This window comes from Tupaia chinensis, unplaced genomic scaffold (assembly GCF_000334495.1).
Source record: "Tupaia chinensis unplaced genomic scaffold, TupChi_1.0 Scaffold143935_1, whole genome shotgun sequence".
NCBI classification, from domain to species: domain Eukaryota; kingdom Metazoa; phylum Chordata; class Mammalia; order Scandentia; family Tupaiidae; genus Tupaia; species Tupaia belangeri.
This window is the reverse complement of record NW_006203786.1, coordinates 199933-217316: the sequence shown is the minus strand read 5'-3', so window position 1 is coordinate 217316 and position 17384 is coordinate 199933.

Below are 17384 nucleotides of genomic sequence, written 5' to 3'. Positions count from 1 at the left end.
CGCGGGCCAGGCGTGTCTGGGCCCCCCCCCCGGGCGATCCAGAAGCCCCAGCCGGCTGGGGGCCGACGCAGTGGCCGGGGCCCAGCTGTGGGGGGGCTCTGCCTTCAGCCTCCGGATGGCGGGACGTGCGTCCCCGAAGAGCCCCCGGTGCCCCCTATGGACTGGGAGGCTCTGGAAAAACATCTGGCGGGGCTGCAGTTCCGGGAGCAGGAGGTGCGGAACCAGAGCCAGGCGAGGACCAACTCCACCTCCGTAAGTTGCCCGGGTGCGTGCCCACGCGCGCACACACGCGTACACACCCCGCGCACAGCCTGCACGCCCCCTCCCCGCGCTCCCGCCCGTGGCCCCATTCATTCTCCCTCAGGGCGAGGGCCGGGCGGGCGGGCCTGCCTTCCGCTCCCCTGGGGTCGGGCTGCTCTGTCTGTGAGCTGTCTGGTTTGCAGGATGGGCGGAGAGAAGGGAGGGGCAGCCAGAGGGCAGCGGAAAGTCGGGCTAGCGGAACCAGCGACTCATTTTGATGGAATTACTTATGGAGACGAGGTTGTGAGTCACTTGCCTGAAAATAAATCCAGAGAGATTTTGGCAGAGAGGCCAGTGCCTGCGGGGGATATTTCAAATCGTAATAGTTGTGGCGTTGTCAGTCTTGGTGGGTCTGCCTTCCTTGCCATTAATGTCTCGCCCACATATAGACTGTCCCTGTGCACACGCACGCGTTTGTCTGCCGACACCTCCGGTCTGGCCGCGGGGTTTATTCTGGTTCATGTTAAGCAAATGCTTCTTTATTTGAAAGGAGTGATAGCTCTTAAGATTTTCTTCCTTTTTGAACCCTGAGGGATTGCTGACCAGGAGGAAAGGGATGGGTTGACCTGGCAGGACGAGGGAGGGGTTCTTCGACTCCCTAGGTGAATCCCTTCTCGTTTTGATATCGGAGCCACTTGCAATCCCTTCCTGGAGGCCACTGCTTCAATCCAGGCAAGCCAGACAGGGAGGGGTGCTGGAGTGGAGAGGGAGGAAGGGCTGCATCTGCAAGAAGCAGCTCTGACAGGTTCACTCTCGTCTCAACATCTTTTTTGCCCCGAGAGGAAAGCAGATAAATGACTTAAAAGAAAAGCATCATGCACGTGCTCCCCTATTTGTCACTGTGTTGAGGTAAGGCAACAGTTGTAGTTTGAAATCATTAATGGTGTCCCTAAATGGGGCTGGAGGGCACCGTTTCAATGAGCTCCTTTCTGCGCGTGGCAGCTGTGTGGCAGTGGAGGGAATTTGCAGGTGTAATTTTTCCCACTCTAGGGCCTCAGGGCTACTGGAAATTGGGTGCACGCACTTCTGACTTCAGGGGTGAGGATGGTAACTGCATTTCCCAGAGAAATTGGCACGGTTTCTATCAGAGAGAGCCCTTGGCTGACAGAGCCCACTGGTTAGTATCCCTTGAGAAACTACCTTTGAGTATTAAATTAACCCACTCATTCTCATCCCAGCTCTTCAGGAGTTTGCCTTGGCCAGGAGTCGACATGGACTCTCCCTTACCACCGGTACTGTCTCTTGCACCTTGCAACAGAAAACATCCTTTTCCCACTTCGTGCTGGGGGAAATGCTTCATTAAGCTCCCTGGATTTGAACAATGACTTAAAAACAAGCTAGAGATGGGGCCGGCAAATGGCATGGTGGTTAAAGGCGCTGGACTCCCACATGGCCAACCATGGTTCAAGTCTCATCCCAGACCTGGTGGCTTGAAACTCATCATGTGTATGTGTGCATGTGCGTGTGTGTGTGTCCACAAAATCCTGGGGAGAGAACAGAGGAGAAGGGATTGCAGTATGGTAGCTTGCTTTCTCACTTCCTCTCTCTCTCTCCTCTGTCTCTCTCTGATCAAACTGGAGAATAATAATGATGATAATAATAATAAATAAAATTAAATAAAATAATTTTTTTAAAAAGCAAGCTAGAGATCTGATCCCTATTGCATGACACTTAGACAGTCCAGGGAAATGTAATAATGGGATATGCGTGCAAAGTTAGGGCTTGGTAGTGACTGTGAGCTCTGTTATTCAAAAGTTATGAAACCGATTTTATTGAGCATTCATTTGCTGTGTGCTTTACGCCAGGTATGGCTCTCAGCACTGCAGTTACACATTTGTCCACATGGGGCTGGAACTGTGGAGAGGGTTAGAGATGCAAGCTGCCTCTGCTGAGGAACTTACCAGCAGTAGTCCCCTCATACCACCCAAAGTGTCCCCTACCTTCTCTCCTTGTAATTGTGAAGACCCTGGGACTCTTTCTTGGGCTGTCTTTGAAACGAACGGTGTCTCATCAGCTCGTGAATAATCTGAATATTTGCTTCTCTGGGTATCTTTCCTCTGCCTCCTCACCCCCAGATCTGCAAATGCCCCTTCTGAACATTTCCTGCACAAGTTACAGAGAAATCCATTCCATTGCTTTAAAACAAGTGTGTGTATAGAAAACAGAGGGGGGGAGGGGCCCGCTAGATGAGTTTGAATTTTCCCCTGTTCTGGTTTGTGTTTGAACAAAATTGCTAGTCAATGTTGGTTTAGGGTAGTGCCTATGAAGTTGTAAGATACCCACAAAATCACCTCAGCATTTTAAAAAGGAAGTAAAATATACTACAGCGTATTGTAGGTAGCCATAGTAAGCTTGGTGATTTTCTTTTTTAAACGTTCGTTTCCATTTTGTATATACACTGGGTCGTAGTATAGAGTGTATTTCTCGCTGTGGTGTTATGAAAGATGGAAAAATACTGATTTAAATCCTGTTTAATGCTGCCTACATCTGAGAATAATAAAGGTGTTGTATGCAAAAGAAGAGTTCTTCAAGTCAAATGATTTTTGTTGTTGTTGTTATAAGGCATGTGTACTCGCCAGAAAGACAGAGAGAGAGAGACAGAGAGACAGAAGGTGAGAAATCATCCCCCAGGGGTATAGCCACGCCACAATCCCTTCTCCTCCACTCTCCTCTTGGGATCTTGGGCATGCACGCACACATACCCAGGGTGAGTTTAAGTCACCGGGTCCAAGACTCTAACTGTGGTTGACTACATGGGAGTCCAGCGACACAGCCATTACGCCAACTGCTGATGCCATCAAGTGATATATTTGCTCCTCTTTAAAATGTTGTGTATAGGGGTCAGCAGGTGTCATGGTGGTTAAGGACACTGGACTCCCACATGGCCTACCACGGTTCGAGTCCCAGACCTTGCAGCTTGCTTTCTCACTTTCTCTCTCTCTCTTTCTCTCATCAAATTAAAAAAAAAAAAAGTGTATAAATACACTTAGATTACCTCTGAGGAGGAATATATGACTTTTTTTTTTAAATGGGGGAAGTTTCTCTTCACCCAATAAGTTTTTGCCCTTACTGTTACCTGTCCTTGGGGTGAAGTGCTGCTTCCTTCTCATCAGTCCAGACTCAGGTCATCTGTCACCAGCTCCAAGAGGCCCTTCCTGACCAGCCTCCCTACAGCAGTGTAACAACACTCCCCTCTACCCAGGCACTGCCCCTGTGTCGTTTTCTTCGTGTTTATCACCATCTGCCATTCTCTCGTTTCGTTCTCTTTTATTTTCGGTCTCTCTGAAATCTAGGTGGGAGTGCAGGGTCCTTGCTTATCTTTTAATTGTTGTAACCGAGCGCCTGGAACAGTGCCTATGTACAGTTTGAGCATCCCTAATCTGAAAATCAGAAATCCAAAATACTCCAAAATCCAAAACTTCTTGAGGTCCAATATGACAGACACCCCAAGTGGCAAATTCCACAGCTGACCTCATGTGATGGATTGCCGTCAAACACTGCAGTACAGTATTGTATAATATTGTATAACATTTCCTTCAGGCCATGTCCACAAGGTAGAGTATGTGGAGTATAAATTCATCTCACATTTAGATTTGAGTTGTTTAGCTATCCTATACCCAAGCTACCTCACGATATATATGCAAATATTCCAAAATTTAAAAAAATGAAATCCGAAACACTTGGATAAGAGACACTCAATCTGTTGTAAATTCTTAAATATTGAATAAATGAGAAAATAAATAAAGGTCTGAAGTGTTTGTAAGATCCACACATCCCAGACCTAATCCAAGCCCCTCCTTTCACAGGGGACAAAATTGAGGCCTAGAGAGGTTGAGTGATTGCCGAAGGTCTCTGTGAGAAACCTATGAAATGGACATTGGCTTTTCTTCTGACACCAGACTAAGTCTTTTTCTCCTTTTAATGGTTAAACTCATTTGAAAAAATGGAGCTCTCGCCGCTCTGAAATAACTTAAAGCGTTTCCTAAAGTCAAGTCCCTTATTGGAGTTCCTCAGTATTAGGACGGAAGTAAACCGGGAAATAGTCAAACTGTCTTTATTTCCAAGTTTCTCCTCACAGACAGGGTTTGTCTTGGTTGATGGCACCATCTGAGCTGTGTAGAGCCAGGCCTCCTAGCTCCCTCCCCAGCCCTCCTCTCTCCCTCTCAGCTGCCCAACACACTCACAGGGAAGACTGGGGTCTCAAAAATGCATTGACATTCAGCCTTCCCTCATCCAAGGAAGACTTGGTGCAAATTTTAAAACCTAATGTTTAGGTGGGATTTAAAACCTACTGCCACCCTTCTCTTTGAGAAGAGTTTAGGCAGTTGCCTTTCCCTTGCCTCCTGGGGAAGGGGATGCCCGGGGAAGGGGATGCCCTTGGATGCTGCAGGATCTGTCTTAGTATGAAAGCACCTAGCGGCCTGAGGGGGCCTGAAGGAAGCACTCTAGTGTCTGCCTCCCTACTGCTGTCTCAGAGCTGGAGACTCCCAGCACACCTGCACAGTCTCCACTTTGGTATCAAGGACACAGCTTCACATTAGTCACCTGCCAAATCCTATCCCAGCCCCTCACATTGAGCTGGCAGAAATGGAACACTCATGGTGTTTGGGGATTGTGCATAGTCCACTCCTCCCAGAAATGCCCTTCCCCAGTTGGGTAGCCCTTGTTCATCTTGGCTCCCCCTCCTTCCAGTTGCTCTAGTCCATCAGCCTCTTTGGAGCTTTCCAGGGCATCTTTCTACAGGTCCTCTCTTAAGGCAAACAGTAAGAAAGTGATGGTGTTACACGTTAGATACAGCCAAAAGGATTACACCTGTTGCTCAAAAATGGAAAGGAGTCATTTTTAAATTAGAAAAAAGTGCTAATTGTAGACCTGACACATTTAAAGAGCAGTTGAATTTTTTTTTTTTTTAGTGCCCGTGATAGGTGCATTTTCCTCATGTAATGGGAAAAATAAGAATAATTTTAATTGACATGTTAATTGAAAGCAAATTTTCCTGATGAAGCTATTTCCGAAGTACTTGAAAATAATGTCTTTTTATTTGTTTACACTATTAGCTAGCAGCAAACTTTAAATTACCTACAGCTCTTCTAGAATGGAACTAATTACACGTTATTTTCAGTGTATTCTCTTGTAAGAATTACAACCCGGTTACTTCTTCACTGTCAATGGTACCCACTAAAGCAGGTTGAATGGCTGGATGGCTTGTTTCCTTAGTTAGTTGGGCTATGTTTAAATGACATGAATTCCTGTTTTTATAGGCTGAATTAAGACATCTTTAGTATTTCTACAAAATAGAAGAACGTTTATTAGTTTAATAAGATTCTGCGGATTGAGACACAGCATTAAAAACATTCTGTGCTTCTAGAAGGCAGCTAGCACGTTTTCCTGTTAGTTACGGAGTACCACATGACGGTATATATATATATATATATATATATTACTATACACAGAAGTTATTAGAGAGAAATACATTGTTTTCTAAACTTATACCTTTGAGCATCTAATATCATTGTTTTAGTCCTTTGTGTTGTTAATAAATTCTTGAGTCTGGGTGATTTCTAAAGAATAGAAGTTGGGCCAACTCATGGCATGGCAGAGGTGGCTAGATCCCACATGGCTAATTATATGGTTTGAGTCCCAGACCTGGTAGCTTGAGAAACATGCCAAGCTTATGTACATGCATGCACAAAAATCTCAGAAGGAGGGAGAACTAGAGAAGGGATTCTAGCATAACCATTCCCCAAGGGGGATGCTTTCTTACCCGCAGTCTCTCTGTTACTCTTTGGCAAGAACATGCACCCTCGGACAAAACTTAAAAAGAATAGAAGTTTATTTAGCTCATGGGTGTCCAAGGTCTAGGGCCGCATTGGTGAGGGTCTTCCTGGTGGGTCACGTGGCAGTGCTGAGCATCACATGGTGAGACAGAGCCAAAGCAGAGCAAGAGCGTATGTGTCTGTGTCCGTGTGTCTCCATAGAAACCCTTGGGTATACAATCATGCAGGCCCCCTCTGATGCCTAGTTACTTCTCAGAGGCCCCATCTCTTATAATTTCATTATCAATTTAAGTCTCCACCTTCTCAATACCATTTCAATGGCTCATCAGAGTTTAACACAGGAATGGGTGTTAAAACCATAGCAACCATTATAAAAAGTTCTTTGCCTACTTTTCTAATTTATGTTGATTTTTGTTTAAAAAAACTACAAAAGCTGTACCATCCATTAGTGGGTACTCAAGACCTCAAAGAAAAAAAAAATTATTTTGTTGTAGGTAAACCACATGTGAGCAATATTTTAAATTTTAAAAATATGCCATTAGTTCTAGGGCTGTATGTGTGTACACTTAAAATACCACTGGGTGGTTTACCCTAGTGTAGAGCAGCCTATTGAAATGTTGTAGCTGGGTTAAAAGAAATCTTTGCCTACCAATTAGTGGACTTCCAAAACATCCTAAGGAAAAATTGTTGGGTGAACATCTGAAAACAGATGCAGATATTTTCTTTTTCTTTCTTTTTTTTTGAGAGATTTTTGCTGTAGGGCATATGTACTCACTAAAGGAACAGACAGACAGACAGAAAGCAAGAAATCATCCCCCAAGGGGGCATGGCCTTGCTGCAATCCCTTTTCTATTTTCTTCTTGGGATTTTGAACACATACACACACACATCCGGTTTTAAGTCACCAGGTCCAGGACATGAACCATGGTCAACTACATGAGAATCTAGTGGTGTAACCATTATGCCATCTGCTGGGCCCAGATGGAGATATTTTCATCACATTATTGTTGAGCTCTTTGGGTATGTCACCTCTAGCATTGTGTCACCCTTTCCCATTCTTTCAGGCTCTGCCCAGTTTCAGTTCTGGATCCTTTCCTGGCATTTCATGGCACTTCATTCTCAGAAGTCCTGGCAGGAGCCCTTTGCTCAGCAGCAGATCCACAGGCAGCTGTGCCCCTCACTGCCCTGTGCATCTCTAAGACCTGCTCTGATTCAGGACCCACTTCCTTGGGAAAGTTGGCCAGACCTGCTGAGCTCTAAGCAACCGCTCTATCTCCTGAACTTATCCTACTTGGCTACTATTTTCTTGGGCTTTAAAGGCTTTCTAGTTTTGAGTGTTTTCATGTTCATCATCACATTTGTCCCTCATGACAAACCTGAAACTTGAACCAGTCAATTATCCCAACAAATAGAGATGAGAATGAAATGAGAAAACTGAGGCCCAGCAAGGTTCAAGAACTGCCTCAAGTCTCACACCTGACAAAAGTCAAGCCAGACCTGACAATTTCTAATCCTTGTTCTTTCAGTGCTGCCATAGCTGCTCATTGTCTTGAACTCTCTGTTACATTCCTGGGGTATATGTCTTTCTCTGCTCTATTTTAAATCCCTCCTCCCTCTCAAAGACATACAGATAGATAGTCATGAGTCCCTTGGCAGTGGGGATATGTTCTGAGAACTGTGTTGGCAGGCAGGTACATCACACGGACACCACAGAATGTACTTATAAAAACCCGGAGGGAATAGCCTACTCCCTGCCTGGGCTAGAGGACGTAGCCTATTGTTCCACCATTGTATTTGCCATCCATCATTGACTGAAATGTTACTTGGCACGTGACTATTCAACACATTCCCTGAGAGTAGACATTTGATATACATATGTTATCTGGGTGGTAGTATATTTTTTGTCTGAGCCTTTCTGTTTAATTCTTTACTCTAAGCTGTTAAACTAAGAACTTTTTTTATTAGGGCTAATAATTGTAATTCCAGGTACTCTCTTTAAAAAGCTTATCCAAACTCCTGCTGCAGTTCCTTCTCCTCCATTCTCCTTTTGGGATGTTGGGCCTGCACACAAATGTGCCTGGCATGATTTTCAGGCCGCTGTGTCCAGGACTTGACTGTGGTCAGCCATGTGGAAATCTAGTGCCTTAGCCACCACACCACCTGCTGGCCCCAGGGCCTAAATGTTTGAAAGAAAAGGACGTTTGCACATGGTTTTTCATAGCTGCTATTTACTCACTGAGCTATTAGGGCAGATGACACTTTCTACTGTCTATTACTGGAAGATTATTTTACACTAAAATTCTACAGAAATTCTAGTGGCATTTGTGAAATTGAGAGCATTTTCAATAAGAGAGTAATAGAATTTTTAGAGATAGAAAGATTCTGAGAGGTCATCTCATCAAACTGCCATCATTTTTGGAAGAGGGAGCAGGTTTATAAAGATAAATATCTTCACTCAACTTTCTCAGCTCAGGCCTGACCCAACCTCAAGTCACCCAGTTCCTAATTCCCACTTCTAATGACTCTGCCCTGCTTCAGCTAAAGCATTTTGTTTGTTTGTTTGTTTGTTTGTTTTTTAAAGTATATTTTCAAAACTTAATTGGAATATAGATCTCGTCTCATTATTTCAGATCTTCCGAAATGGAAGTAGATTCTAATTTTCACTATTTAATAAAAAGTTTTCATCTTTGCTTCTTTTTCCTTTTTTAAACCCATGTTGTCAGCACAATGATAAAATTGCTTGGTTTCATTGAGACTGCAGCTCATCACTGTGTGCATTCTACCAACAGAACAGTCCTCTCTCTGGTTGACGATTTTCTACTTTGTTGCTCCTTTCCTGCTGTAAACACCTTTGCCTGACTGTCCTCCCTCTTTTCCAGTCCTCCTCTCATGGGGTCAGGAGATGACTGGAACTCCAGAATCTTTGCAGACAGCCACCTGAGTTATAGGAGGCAGATGAGAGAGCAACTAGGCTTCAGGGTCACCTTTTGCATGTCACTGCCATTTACAAAGCCCCTCTGGGCACTGCCAGGGCTTTCGGGGCAGGGGTGCCTGGGTTCAGAAAGCTAAGGGAGAGAAGCTCTTTGTGGCTTACCATACAAGTGGACACAGATTTTGTTCCTTCTAAATAGAGTTTTAAGTGGACATTTTTTATAAGCAAAAAGAAAACAAGAAAGGTAACTAATCAAACCAAGAAAGGACTAGGAAGAAAGATATTATTGAGGTTAAAGAAGCCCGTGAAATAGTCTAGACTAGGATGCCTGGTTTAGGTGGGATGTGCACAAGAACAAAGCATTAAAGCATGGATATAAGGAAAGAACTGATTTGGGTTTGCATGTTGCCTCCATGTTTCTGAGTTTCCCAGTTTCATGTGTAGGTCTAAACCGTCACCATCCTGCACGGTCAGGTCCAGGATGGTTGTACTAGTGATTCTTTCACTTACCAAGTCTCTCTTCAGCTTCGTGTCCACCCTCATCAGTTTGGGTGCTCTTGGTTGGTTAGTTTGTGTTCTTTGTTTAGATTACTATTTCTGTTTTGTGAATAATAATTATTTTTCTTACTTACTTGTTAAATAATTATGCCAAGCATGTTCTATCAAGTGTTTTATCACGGACACTCGTGTATTTGGGTCTTCAGAAAAGTCACAACACATTTTTATATAAAAAGTTGGGTCTTCAGAAAAGTCACGACACATTTTTATATAGAAAAGACATAGAAAAAAATACGTCATGACTTTTCCAATGACCCAACCTATACTTAACCTAATTTTATTCTCTTCACCTGACAAAAATACATCATGACTTTTCCAATGACCCAACCTATACTCAACCTAATTTTATTCTCTTCACCTGACGTACATTTTAGTATTTTTGTCATTTAAGGTTGTTTCTAATTTTTTTTTCCTACTTCAGTGGTATTTTCTACATTAAGTATAGGTAATTCAAAAGATGGTGGTTTAGGCTAGAAGATGACCAGGTGATAGAAATTAACTCAACCAGTGTTTGTTTAACCTCAAGTTGATGGGTTTTTTTTTAGAGGTTTTTGCTATAGGATGCATGCGCTCGCCAGACAGACAGAGAGAGACAGAGACAGAAAGCGAGAAATCACCCCCCCAGGGGGGATGGCCATGCCGCAATCCCTTCTCCTCCATTCTCCTCTCAGGATCTTGGGCACGCAGGCACACGCACCCAGCGTGAGTTTTAAGCTACCGGGTCCGGGACGCGAACTGCGGTCGACTATGTGGGAGTCCAGTGACATAGCCATTACGCTAACTGCTGGTCCCTCAAGTTGATAGTTTTTTTAAAAGTATATATAAACCTATTTTTAGTTACCTCTAGCTGACGTGATGTTGTATTAATGGAAACAGTACTGGATGCTAAGAAGTTAACTCTTCAGTCTAGTTTTGTATTTCAAATTTTCTAATAATCGACACTTACATCTGTTCATTTTATGGATACCCTGCATCTCCACCTAAATATTTTATATTTATTTGTAATTGAATGACTTCCTTGGCATATCTATCATCTGCAATATCATGTTTTATCTTTTTCTTTTTTTCCCCTTCCATTTCTCAAAGCCGCTTCTTAGTATTTATGGCTCATGAAAGTGACTGTGAATCTTTCTTCTTTGGGATATTAGCATAGGATACAAAAAAAAAAAAGACTTCAATTTTTATGGATTAAAGAGGCAGCACACTAGTCAGCAACTGATTTCTGCAAATTCATCAATCCAAGAGGGTTTTATTGCCTGTGTTCTAATAGAAATGATTGATCCCTTAAAAATTCTTCCTTGTAAAAAGAAATGTCTTAGTTACTTATAGAGTTTTTTGGGGTTTGTTTTCTTTTTTTGTAAGAAAACATTGCGAAAAGCTTCTATCTAGAAAGTGTATGGGTTGGGCCTTTCCGGGTGTAGGGCAGGAGGATGGGTCCGGTGCTCAGGATGCTTGGGGGAAGGTCAGAAACCAGCGCCTCACCTCTGCTGCCTCTCTGGATGGCAGACTGACCATAGCACCTCCCTGGGCACACACATGAGCTGATGGGATCACATTGCTGCCCCTCAACAACACACACCGTAGGTAGCTTCCTCCTCTAGGAACCCCTCTCCTCACCGTGGTCCTCAACCTGCTCATTTCCCTTTTCAAGCCTGTACAAGTTACGTGAGTGGAGGACCAATTCTAAGCCCTTGAGAAAGTGGCTTGTCTAGTAGGGGCACCTCTGGTGGCCGGGATCCCTTGCCAGACTTTCTCATGCTCTACTTGGTGGTAGAGAGATGAAGACAGACTCTCTCCTTGGTCGGGCTGGCTGTAGCCAGGCTCCCATGGCTGACAAACGGGTTGTGGGCACAGCCAGAGCAAAAGAGATGGGGCGGAACAGCTACTAAACCCATGTAACTAGATTCTGCGGCCTTCTTGGTTTGCTATATATGGTGAGACCATTGCTTCCTGAAAAGCTTAAAAGGAATGAGGTAATTTCCTTGCAATTCCCAAAATCCCCAGTAGTGTTACAAATTTAGATTTGAGGTTAGAGTCTTAAAAGAAAAACAAAAACAAAAGCTACAGTGTTTGGAAAGGTTGTGTCGTTTTTTAATGTCATGACCAGTGGCATATTAGCACTCACCCCTTTTTTCCACCCAGAGAAAGTAGTGCTAAACTAATTTCCAAAATAAGAAGGGTCTGCACCTCTGGGAAACTGGTGCAGTGTATTAAAGGATGTAGTGGCTAATCTGTACTCTGATAAAAATAACCTGTTTTCAAATAAGTTCAGAATTCGTTTAGTTTCCAGTTTTACTCTCCATGGTACCGGTAGCTAAAAATTATCCTACTTATGAAAATTGTAGACAATTTTTTTTCTTTGTGCATTCTTACATAATTTTTGTTCTATTTTGACCTGATCTGACATTTTATTGTAAGCAACTACATCTTAAGTGCTATGTCTTTTTTTGTTTGTTTGTTTCTACTCTAAAACTGGTTCTGTAAAGAGTCAGAGTAGACCACTGGGATTTTATTTTTGAACACTTAAATTATGTAACTCGTGATCTGTTAAGAGTTGTTACTCAGCCCACAGTGGCCCTATCATCTGACCCAAATATCCCTTAAAATAAGATCTTATTCTAGAAGAAATGACCTTAAGCAGCAGTAGTTTTACAACATTCTGAATGCCTGCTCTACTGTGGCGTAGTGATTTTAATATGAGGTTTGTGTGTGTGTGTTTTATACAGAAACTCTCAACAAAGTAGCCGTACAATTGCGGTGTTTGTCCTAACACGTGAGGACAGCCCCTACAGAAAGGCCAGTGTGCTGGCTGCTGAATAAAGCTCTCTTTTATTAGTAAACAATCACACCAAGACTCAGAATATGAGAGCTAGAGGGATTCCAGAGCAAGGGACAGGCCCAGATGCTTCCAGAGGTCAGTAGGTTCCTAATGGGAGCAGTGCTGGCTGCTGGCCGAGGGAAGACCCTGGTGAATGGGAGAGTGTGTCCCTAGATAAAGGGGCAGCTGCCGTTTCTCCCTGGCTCACTATCACACCACACCAGAATATAGTCTCAGCATTCTTACATGTCGGGAGAAGCCCAAGATCCAGGTTCTTAGGAGAAATGTCTTGATTACAAAATATTGGCAAGTGACTTTAAATGCACATGCATTTGTGAGACTAACAGACAGATCCTCCAGCCTCATACCTAACCTAACCTCTCATATTAGGGTGTAAGAACCAGACACAAAGAGGTGAAATGACTTCCTTGCTGTGGGTATGAGTATGAGTTGGGCCGGTGGCGAGGTTTTGCCGAGAGGTCTGGTACAGTTCTACAACTAACAGATCTTAGGGAGGAAAACCTATGAAGGAGTGTGGTGCTTCTTTATTGATACAAGAGTAGCATTTTTTCCTCCTTTTAAAAATGCTAAAACTAATTAGAAATAACATCTGGAAGAAAGATTCTACACACCTCACTCTGTTTCACTTAATTTTATACCACATCCCATTACTTAGCGTTTACTTTTCTCTTTCATCTTCAAAGCAGCTCAGAATTGATTTATTATTTGGATTCAGCGAAATGTATCACGATTTATTTTTCATTATTTATGAATAATGAAAAGGGAAGAGCTCTTTAAGAACTGATTATCTTAAATGTAAACACACACACACACACACACACACACACACACACACACAAACACACATCAGGGTATTTGTGAGACTTAGTTCTTTCATCTGTTGGAAACTCATCAGAGATCATTTAATTCCAAAGGATTGTGGTAGTGTGAGTCTTGATAGAGAATCTAATGGCACTTCGTCATTGCTGAATCGCATTGAGATTTTATTTAATTGCAGCCGTAACTATGTAATATGAAGGAGGACCTATTGAAAGTATAGAGATCGAGCTTATCTTTCTCTTTACAACTCCTGACTCTAAGGACAAAGTCAGCCCAGATTTCAAAGAAGTTTGGGGATATTAATTCACTTTCCTTAGCATTTTACAAACCAAACTACTAATGGGGAGCAGCAATACTTTTTCAGCAATACAACAAAGTCCCAATGACTTGGGGAATTTTCCTATATAGAATTTCCTGGTAACTCATTCTCTGCCTTTGGCTGGCCTGGTTTAGCCAATAGGACCAGTGATTTCCCCTTAAGTCCTGTTAAAATTCTTTTACTAATTACATGTTTGATGTATTGTACATTACAATACTCCCAACTCTAAATTTCTTTTGGCAACATATTTTCAGTAACTGCTTTGACTTTTAGACTGTCTTGAAGATGATTAGACGTGGTGCTCCAGGATGGGTCAGGCTGGCGTCACTGACCTCTGTATTCTTAGGTTCTTCCTCCTACGGTGGATGTTCATGGTTCACATGCCTGGCATGAGTTACCCAACCCAAGAGCTTCTGGTTTCCTTTCGGAATATTACCTTTTCTGCATCCTGTGTGTGTGTGTGTGTGTGTGTGTGTGTTTTCTGTAGGGTGAGTGCACTCTCTGGAAACAGAAGGACAGAGAGGGAGTGGGGTAAGAAACCACCTTCCAGAGGGGATGGCCACTCTACAGTCCCTTCTCCATTCTCCTCTCTGGATTTTGGGCATGCAAGTACACATGGCTGGAGTGCTTTTCCAGCTGCCTTGTCTGAGAATCAAACAGTGTTGTCAGCTGTGCAGTTTCAAGCCATCTTAACCTCCCTGCCACCTGCTGGCCCCGTTCTGTATGATTTTGATTTTGATTTTGATGGAGGGGAACTGTGAATGGCTGGTTTGTGTTCCGAGAACCTCAGCCCGCCCCCCCCTCCTGCAGCTCTACTGCAGGTGGAAGGATGCCCTGGGGTTCTGAGTTGGAGCACTCCCACAGGGTCCTCAGGGACAGCCAGAGGCCATCGTAGTGGTGACTGCTGCTGAACTGTGCCATGAAGGGACCATGGCCATGGCTTCTGTTCCCTGACCGCCTCCCACTTTCATTTCTTTTCAGTTCCAAAGCACTGCCCCAGCGTCCTCCTGCTGTTGATTCTGTGGGGTTTATTGCTTGCAAGTCAGGAACCCTACCTGATAACAGTGGACTAGCTCTTCACTTAGGACCCAAGTTCCAACCTTGACAACTGTAGGCCCAGTGTCACCAGATAGACATCTTTCACAAAATCACTGAGTACTGAAAATAGGGTAGACTTAGAGCTCATCTGGCCCAATCACCTTCATTTTACAGGTGAGGAAATAATCACACAAAGTATGGGATGTTCAAGATGTCATACATGGAGCATGCCACGTTGGCTTCCACAGAGACCTCAGGCTTCTCCCCAGGACATATAGCTACATGTAACCCACACTACCCGTTCATGGAGAGACCGAGCAGAATGAAGGCAGACAGCAAAAAGATCGATGCGAACTGGCCGTTGGCCCTTGTAGGGCTGCACCCTGTGGCTCTGGCATGTCACTACCGAGATCCCACACAGAGCCCACGCATCCGTTTTTAGCCACCCCCATGGTTGTACCCTGTGCTCCCTGACTTCAGTCCAGTGTGTGCTTTTAATGCAGCTGAGACTGTATAAGGAAGTGGTTGTATGGGCCAGTGGGTGACACGGGGGCTAAGGCACCTGGATCCCCCGTGGCCAGCTGCACGCTTTGAGACTTCGGACCTAGTGGCCTGGAAATCACACCAACCGCGGGTGCATGCATACCCAAAACCCTGAAAGGAGAATGGAGAAGGAGGAATTGCAGCATGGCCTACTGCTGTGGGAATGGGGGTGGAGGGGAAGGAAGGTGGGAGCGTAGGAAGGGGATGGTAATTTCTTTCTTTCCCTCTGTCTCTTGGACTATGTAGTGAGCATGCATTCCCTGTAGTGAAGACTTTAAAAAAGGGAAAAAAATGGTTATCAGCAAGCCCTGGGATCAGACAGAGCTTCCTTAAGATTATCGGATAGGATGAAAACAACTAGTCCTGTGGTATAAATCTCATATTTCAGGACCAGCAGATGATGTAATGGTTACGTCATTGGATTTCCACATAGTCAACTGTGGTTCAAGTCCCAGACCCTGCGGCCTAAAACCCACATGTGTGTGGGTACGTGTGTGTGCAAGCCGAAAATCCTGAGAGGAGACTGGAGAAGGGATTACAAGCATGGCCATCCCCCCGGAGCGTGATTTCTCCCTTTCTGTCTGTTTCTCTCTGTCTCTCTGGCGAGCACATGTACCTTACAGAAAAAAAAAAATCTCTCTTAAAAAAAAAAAGACATATTTCTAATGTGAATTCAAGATTGATTTCTGGCTACTCCTATTTTGTAGAAATTGCCTGTGTGTGTGTTCTGAGTGTAGTGTGTCTCTGTTCTGAATGGGTGAGCACTTTGAATCCATCTCAGAGCAAGAGTTATATATATATATATATTTTTTTTTTTCTTTTTTTGGAGAAGTTCCTGCTATAGGGCGCGTGCGCTCACCAGACAGAGAGAGACAGAAAGCGAGAAATCACCCCCCCAGGGGGGATGGCCACGTCGCAACCCCTTCTCCTCCATTCTCCTCTCGGGATCTTGGGCACGCATGCACACGCGCCTGGCGTGAGTTTTAAGCCACGGTTCCGGGACGCGAACCGTGGTCGACTATGTGGGAGTCCAGCAACAGAGCCATTACGCTAACTGCTGGTCCCAGAGTTATATTTTTAAATTGCCTCTGTGAAGCTTTTCAGCAAAGCATAGTTCACAAAATACCCGTCAAGAATTTCTTAATGTACGTCACTATTTGTGCTTCAAATAATGTCAGTGAATAAATATGTGTTGAATGTCTATTTTGCAGTAGGTTGGGGGGACAGAGAGGAACAGGATCTGACAGGGAGCCTCTTGTCCTCATGGAGCTAGCAGTCACCTGAGGCAGCCTGACACAAGTCTCGTCAGCACGCCACGTGCTGGGAAGTGAAGAAGGCGTGGTGCTGGGGCACGTGGGCAAACACAGGTGGAACCTGCCTTCAAGAGTCTCCTGTCATCCCTTTCTAAGACAGGGCTTCCCATGGTGCAGGCCCAGATACCCATCACCACCCTTACCACTGAAAATCTAGAAAATGGGGGACCAGCAGGCGGTGGGGTGGTTAAGGCGCTGGATACTCCCACATGGCCAACCTCAGTTCGAGTCCTGAATCTGGTGGCTTGCTTTCTCGCTTCCTCTCTCTCTCTGTCTCTGGTTAAAATAAATGAATGAGTAAATAATAATGTACGTCACTATTTGTGCTTCAAATAATGTCAGTGAATAAATATGTGTTGAATGTCTATTTTGCAGTAGGTTGGGGGGACAGAGAGGAACAGGATCTGACAGGGAGCCTCTTGTCCTCATGGAGCTAGCAGTCACCTGAGGCAGCCTGACACAAGTCTCGTCAGCACGCCACGTGCTGGGAAGTGAAGAAGGCGTGGTGCTGGGGCACGTGGGCAAACACAGGTGGAACCTGCCTTCAAGAGTCTCCTGTCATCCCTTTCTAAGACAGGGCTTCCCATGGTGCAGGCCCAGATACCCATCACCACCCTTACCACTGAAAATCTAGAAAATGGGGGACCAGCAGGCGGTGGGGTGGTTAAGGCGCTGGATACTCCCACATGGCCAACCTCAGTTCGAGTCCTGAATCTGGTGGCTTGCTTTCTCGCTTCCTCTCTCTCTCTGTCTCTGGTTAAAATAAATGAATGAGTAAATAAAATAAAATAAATAATTCTTTTTAAAAAGTCTAGAAAATGGGCAGAAAGTGATAAAGTAGCAAGCAGGTTCACATTCTGTGGCATTTGATAGTACTGTCAATAGCTATGCTTACCGGGTGCCTTCCGTGGCTGGGCGCTGAGCTAGCCAGTCTGCCTTTCATTTA